The following is an 8197-nucleotide window of genomic DNA, read 5'->3' as shown; positions in this document are numbered from 1 at the left end:
ATAGATAGATAGATAGATAGATAGATAGATAGATAGATGTAGATAGATACATAGATAGATAAATTACATAATCACTATTTTGACTTACCGTAGATTTGTTAAAAACTTTTTTCAAAGATCAATGACAAAAGAGCTCAAAAAAAGAAAAAAATAGCAGCTTTCATACAAGAAAGCGAAATTAAAGAAAAAACAAACAAATAATTGTTAGCATGGTTGTTCCAAAGGTGTCAGTTTGTAAACATCTTATTCCTGGGAATATAATCAGTGAAGCTCTGTTCATTTTCATCCCTTCTAAATCGTATCATTATTATCATTCATATAGCCAGGGAAGTGTTATCCTGCGGATGACGCTTTGTAAACATTTATCTGATGATCTCTTTTGAGCTCTAAAGATGAAAAGCTTGATTCAAAGCAGATGTTTAACATTAGAATTTGTGTAAGCTTAATAAAAACTTTTTTTTTTCCAGGTTAGGAGGTACTTCTACCTCTAATAAGATAACCACCTCGCATAAACGGCTTGTCAAAATGTCTGTGATATATTATATTATTACAGACTTTTTAAAAATATGTCCAAAATCTTTATATTGCAATTGTATATATAACCAATACATGGTTAATCCACTATATATGTATCCCACATACACAGTGTTTCAAAACACCTTAATGATCCCACATCTGCATGAACAACCCAAGCATGCTCCTGTTTTGTAGAGACCAGATGTTGGAACTTTCTATCAAACTCCACCACAGCTGGATGGAAACTCATTCAGAGTGTGACGGCTCTCTCCTTGTGGTCGCCATGGCTGCTCAACGTCTCCCATGCATGGAGATGTTGATAAAGTCCCACATTCTGGGTGGAAAACTGTTTCCTGAGTGAGCGTCTGGCTTTGATATGCTCCACGACTCCGGTTTGTTTGTTCTTCTTGTTCTAATTAGTTTCAAGAGTGATTTGTTCATTAACCAGGCTGCACTTTAAAGAGACCAGTGAGAATTAAACCATAATTCTCCCACTAGAAAAGACTAATAGTATGGAAACGGCACCACACACAGGCTATAACTTCTAGCATAAAGCATTTAGCCGTAATTGTCACAGTATATCCTTTCATCTCTGTAATAGAGTTGAGGAAATAGAGCAATAAAACAAATTTAATGATAGAAACGTATTTCCCTTTTTCCTATTGAAACCTTTTGCTCTAACAGAGATAACAGACATTACTGGGACATCTTCCAGGTCCCTTTTCTTAAGCTGGGTAAAAAAGAACCAATGACAGCGAGTTTAAAAAAACAACATTCACTATTTGAATTATTACAAAACTAAGCAATTAGCAAACATATGTATTGTCCACAGATTATCTCCACAAGTGTTTTTTAAGGACATTCAGTCAAAAAACTACTTGAAGAAACCACTGACTGCTCTATAGAAAAAAATAATTTATCCAAAAGAAGTGACTCTCTGAAAAACCAGCTGTACTTCCACATTTGGAAGATTTTTTTCCATAAATGTTATATCTGTTTTCTTCTATTGCATTATAGTAATTTAAAATATCACAAAAAATGTTTTCCCTAAATTCAATTAATAAAGCGAAAGCAATGTATTTTATAGCTACAATAGACACAAAGTGATACATTTAAAAAAAATTATGGAAAAACAAAATCCCCTTAATTTTGTATAATATAATAATTTAGGTCCATAGCAAGTTCCCCTAATCGCCGCCCCCACAGTCTGGGAGGTTTATCTTCTTTTGTAATAACACTGAAGATAGATACATATTTATTTGAAACTAGTTTTTATTTCCCTAATGTATGTTTTTATAGAAAAATTGTCTTTACATAAAAAAAAAAAGAAAATAAGGTTGAAATATTTTTTTGTCCGCAAGAATTTGGAAAAATTGGTTCTTTATATCGACACTAAATGACTGTTCAGCACATAAAGATACCTTTATTATGAGAAGGCAGCAATTTGATGCAAGACTTGAAGTCTGAATTGTACCTAGGTTTCTTCAACCCCCAAATTTAGTGAGTTATGCTGAAATAAAATCAACAAATTGTTTTTGTTTTTAATTCTTATTTTGACTGTCTAATAAAAGCGATCACAAAATTCATAAAATGCTAAGAAATATGTTGCCTTTGGTTTGTTGATTCTAACTTCAAGATCCGTAGAGTAGAGAATTCATCTCAAAACTATTTTGAAATGCCCATATACTGCCACCTAGTGGTCCTAAATATTGAAGACTCTGGTTTAATGTAGGAAACAGTTCCTTTCATTAACACCAAAGGATTTTTACAAAAATAAACCTGAGATCCTGCTGCTATAGGCTTAGGCTGCTGGAGGACATAGTATCCCATTTTCATCATTCTGCTTCATTCTATCTCTATTCTCCCATTCTGCAGTATTTGTTAGTTCAATCTCTAACTTTATGCTCTATCTGCTTTTATCATCTGGTCTGTTCCTGTTTGGCTGTAATACCATCCTCGAAAGAAATATCAGCTGTGTTCAAATAACAACTTTATTTATAGATGTTGGAGCTTCGCTTGTTTTTTTAACGTATTCATGTTTCTTTGACTGTGACTAACTGTATGTGCTCTCTTTCACCTTTTGACATCCTCTGTCTACCTTGCTATGTTTTTCCTAGCCTGGACCACCTGTTGAGCTGGCTGACAGTTGCCTTTTGTATCTCTGCTTCTTTCCGTATGTCTGCTTCTGTCTCCTTGAACCCCGGTCAGCCTCAGCAGATGGCCGCTCACACTGAGCCTGGTTCTGCTGGAGGTTTCTTCCTGTTAAAAGGGAGTTTTTCCACTCCACTGTCGCTACAAGCATGGTTAGTGTGAGGGATTGCTGTTTAGTCAATGAGCTGAAGCAATCAGCTAGTTTTCCTTAGATACAAGACTGTGAACTGGCGCTATATCAACAAATAAACTGAATTGAATTGAGATAATTTAAGCAATGCTAAAATATTTTAATTTTCCAGACAAATGGGGTTTGTGTTTATACCATTAAAAAAAAAATGGCTGTGTAATTCAATAATGGGCAAGACACGCATACCAAGAGAATAGGTCAGATAAATCAAAATCCTTTCTAATAAGGTGTTTAAGTTTGGCCTCTAAAAAAATAATCAAACATGTTTTTATGCCAGAGATTCATAATCTTTCTGCATGATTCAAGTCACGTAGGATCTCATCTGCCTATCTCTTTATCTATAGTAGTAAATAAACAAAACACAAACTCACACACAGCTGCACCACATATCTCCACTGACACTCAGTGACGAAGATAACGCAGCGCTTTGTCCAAGCAAATTTAGACCACGGCTATCCAGGGTCAAAGGTCAGACAGGAGTGAACTAAACTCGTTCATGCCGACTGGATGACTGGTTCACATGCGCTGCAGATGTGGAAACTCAACATGCACCGCACATGTTGCAACCAAAAAGTGTTCCAGTTGGAGATTAACAGGAGCTGTGTTCCACTATCAGATGTTGAAATCCCTCTGGCACAAAAGCTCGTTTGAAACGTCAATGAAAAGTTCTTGCTTCTCCAGTTAGCAGTCAGAATAATAATCTGCAACATCAGAGAGTCAAACCTGTGGGAGTGAGATTTCCAAACGTGTTGATAGTAACTATTCAAATGCAAACATTTTAGTAGTAGCTTTTAATAGTTTTGAAAGAATTGTTTATTAATAAAGTTGGGCCAAAGTGAGTTACAGCATAACTAATTAAGTAAAAGATAGTTTGTAAGCAGCTGGAAAATGTCTAAAATACAGACTTAAAGCACAAAACAGATATAGTTTGATAACAGTAACAGTAAGTCAATAGATTGTTTTAGTAGCTTATAAAATCCTATGACATCAAAGCTTCATTTAAAAGCTCTGCAAAAACTTATCCATGCAAAGTGCTATTCAACATCAAAGTAACAGAAGAATCTTGGCAAAAAGTGTGAGAAGGGTAGATGTGAGTTAAGAGTGTTTGATCTGTTTTCAGAAGATAGGACTATCCTTTGTTGTGTGCAATAAATCCTCCATAATCTGATAGCTGTTGGTGTCTTGCTGTCTAGAGAAGAAGAAAAAAAAAAGCTATGAGGCTATTAAAATACCTAATATCCTGATGCTCATTAAATATGTGTGAGAAAACATAGAAGTGATTGCATTTCTGGAGATTATTACCAGTCATGGATCAGTATATCATGTTGTCTATAAGGGAGATGGAGATCATCCAGCATGTATTTCTGTATGATCAGATTATCAACGTAAATCCCCACAGGTGCTGCTTATCTAAAAAAATCACAAACTGGTATAAAAGCAATAGAGACTATTTGGTCAGATTCTCTTAGTTTAATCCATTACCCAAATTAAGCTACATCACTTTGACATTATTATCAACAACAACTGTCAAATTTGTATTGATAGAATAACAGTCTCCACAAAAGACATTCTTTTAAGATTAAGAAGCAGCAAAGGCAGCAGAAGCAGCTAGTTTACATGCAAAGTCAATGGTTGGTTGACGCCCATCAAGGCTCAGCAAAAGGATCCCGCATATGCCGCTGCTGCTGGAGTTAGAAAAATTTTACTTTTGCTGCTCGACGCCCCACATCAACCAATCAGAGTAGCTGATCTGGGAGCTGGCAGGGAGACAGACACAGTACTGCTGATGCTGATCACTATGATCACTCCTCTGAAACTGTTTATTAACATCTAAATTAACTAAAAATGCCAAAATCTGCGGGGAAAGCATGTTCGCTTTTATTATCCTGGTGCCTGCAGGTTGGATTAGGTACATGAAAACGCCTTCCAGCCATCGAGGCAAATGGGCGACCGGGCCAGAGGCTGCTGTTGAACGGAAAATCCTAGTGACAGCGCACCGCCGTCGTACGTGGGTCTGAGCCGCTCCGGCAGAAATAATATTTGAATGCAGGATGGCAGACATGGACAATGTGGAGTCAACAAGTCATCTCCATGTCATGTTTTTAATCTACCCAGCCAATTAACCAGGTGAGTCCAATCTGCACAGGTTAATTCATGGTGAAGATTGGACTCACCTGCTTCAGTGGCTGGGTAGAACTAATACATGACATGGAGATGACTTGTTTCCTCCACATTGCCCATGTCTGCAGGATGGTAATCCGGATGAACTGACTGCACAGATGAAGTTTTCAGGTGGACTTTCTCACTTAAAAACATACTAAAACTACTTTTTACCCACTGATCACAGCAAATATAGCTGCCATTGTTACAGGCATATAAAGGATAGGGGGGCTCCGCCCGACGCGCATCAGATCCACTTTACCACCGCGCAGCTGGAGCAGGAAAGATGTTTCAGCCGCGCGTCAGAACTAAACTTGTATCAAAAATGAAGCAGCACACGCTTTTTGCTGCTCTTGCTGCTTGCGGTCTGAACGTAGCATTAGTCTGTAGTAGAACGCATTACTTGCCTTCAAGATTGAGAATGACTGTTTTTTACTTTTGGCAGAGGTGGAAAGAGTACTACAAAATTGTAATTGAGTAAAAGTATCTTTACTTTGCCTAAATTCTACTCAGAGTAAAAGTAAAGTTACCCATCTCAAAATTTACTCAAGTTAAAGTACGAAATTACTTCATTTAAAATGTAATTTGAGTAAAAGTTACTTAGTTACTTTGAGTTATTTAATGCAAAAAAAAAGGATGAGTCATGAATCAAATTGAGCATAAGGTATTTTAATCGATTTCAAGGCGTATTTCAGTGGACATCCACACTTGCAAAAGATCAGCTGGGCTAAGGAACATACTTTCCCACAGCACAAGGACAGTCACAGCCTGAACCATAAAGTGCAAACTATTTTCAATCCTACTGTCCAACAGAAAACACCATGATAACTAACTTACTGCCACATTTTTTCGTAAATTGGATGTTGATGTTTTAAAAACCGAAAGCTCCATTTTGCTGGGCAGCCACATGTTGCACTGCGTTATCACAATGTTCCCTTTTCTGCATTTGAAAACAAATATTCCTTCCAAATATGGAAAAGGGTTTTTCTGGCTGTCGTCTCCAGAATATGTTTCTTCTTCAGGCCTTTCCTCATCCATACTCCCTAAATTGTGATTAGCAACTGCCATCTTCCGAAGCGCAGCACTGGATTATGAGACCCATTTAATTTTTTCACCATCAGTATTTTTTTTTTTTTTACTCAAAGTAAATAATACGCAAAGTAAAACTACTTAGGTTAAAATCAGTGGTGTCAAAAGTAAGCACATTTGTTACTTAAGTAGAAGTATAGTAAAAGTGAAAAAGTATGTGCTCCAAAAACTACTTAAAGTATAAAAGTATAAAGTAACCATTAAAAAATACGACACGCTCTCGCCTGTGTCCAACCTTTCAAACATTTCAACATCTTTTTCTGAATCCCACGTTGTAGCATGGCATAGACAATTCTCGTTTGCAGTTTGAAGAACACCTGCTTCCTACTGATGATTTCCTTTAGCTAACCAGTGAGGGATGCGTTAAATGACTCATCCAATTACACTAGTTTTCACTAGATGCGGATGGAGCCAATGATCTGCATTGGATGGAGCACATGAAGGGAAATAAATATTTAGAGACATTAAACCGAAGCCAAGAGTAACGAGTAACGTTTGTTTTAAAAATGTAGGGAATAGAAAGTACAGATGCTTGTGTGAAAATGTAATAAGTAGAAGTCAGAAGTAGGAAGAAAAATANGTATTTCAGTGACATCCACACTTGCAAAAGATCAGCTGGGCTAAGGAACACACTTCCTTACAGCACAAGGACAGTCACAACCTGAACCATAAAGTGCAAACTATTTTCAATCCTACTGTCCAACAGACAACACCATGATAACTAACTTACCGCCACATTTTTTCGTAAATTGGATGTTGATGTTTTAAAATCCGAAAGCTCTGTTTTGCTGGGCAGGCACACACATTGTTCCCTTTTGTGCATTTGAAAACAAATAATCCTTCCAAATATGGCCGAGGGTTTTTCTGGCTTTCGTACCAGAATATGTTTCCTCTTCAGGCCTTTCCGCATCCATACTCCCTTAAATTGTGATTAGCAACTGCCATCTTCCAAAGCGCAGCACTGGATTATGGGACAATACAAAGGGTAAATAAATGCAAGGCAGGGCCACATTTAATTTTTTCACCATCAGTATTTTATTTTATTTTTTTTAACTCAGTAATGTGAGAGGGGTTTAAATGTAGCAAAGTAAAACTACTTAGGTTAAAATTTACTCGTGTAAAAGTAAAAATTACATATTTCAAAAACTACTCAGAAAATTAAAAAATTACTCATAAAAAGTACTCAATTACAGTAACTTGAGTAAATGTTATTCATTACTTTCCAGCCCTGACTTTTGGCTACTTTAGGTCGCAAAAGGAAATGTAAGATAACAGCAAATATAGTAAATGAAGCTAAATTAAGTTAAGAAGTCAGAAAAGATTTGATTCCAATGAAATGGGTACAGTGTGTCCGAGTGACGCTGCCATATTGTGACGTCATAAGCAGGGGCAGGGCCAAAGCAGATCTGACCACCCGAGTGGATGTGTGACCTAAACTGGAACATCATTTGTATGAAACCATTGTTGCAGAGCAAACACAATCCTAAATATCTTCTGTGATTTTTAAGGGATCTTCGTCCTCTGCAACAGAATCATGCACATACATGGCGTTATTGCATGGGACCATGTTATCCACGTCAAAGTTGTTCAGAATCAAACAAAAGTGGTTTCCTTCTATAGTCTCCTTCCCTCAACCTAACAGAGGAGTTCTTCACTTCATGATTATGGGAGGTTTATGTCCAGCAACCCTACATCAGGGAACATCTTACATGCCATGGAACTGGCAGTAATAAAACAAACCTCGATGCATGCCATGCGTGGAGTCAGCATACCGGGAAATATTTCACACGCTGCCTTGCTAAGAAGAATGTGGCCTGCGATATAGATGAGGTCCTAAGGCCTGACCCACCATGCCAGCATGATGTCATAGAGTATATACTACATATGTTCAAAAAACAAACCATTTTCTATATTATTTCAAATACATCTTTTACTTAAGGTATAAATAAGAGTTTTACTTTAAAAATGGATTTTATTTTTGCATGTTAAATGTTGTTTCAAAGTCTTAAAGATCTGATTGTATATCATTTTTTCTGCTAAGTGTTTTTTTTGCTTTGATTAAGTAAGGGTCTCATTTGCCAATGTTTGTTT

The sequence above is a fragment of the Cyprinodon variegatus genome, unplaced genomic scaffold (genome assembly GCF_000732505.1).
Source record: "Cyprinodon variegatus isolate N-32 unplaced genomic scaffold, C_variegatus-1.0 Scaffold1177, whole genome shotgun sequence".
Lineage (NCBI taxonomy): Eukaryota > Metazoa > Chordata > Actinopteri > Cyprinodontiformes > Cyprinodontidae > Cyprinodon > Cyprinodon variegatus.
The sequence above is the reverse complement of the archived record's forward strand: the minus strand, read 5'-3'. Positions refer to the sequence as shown.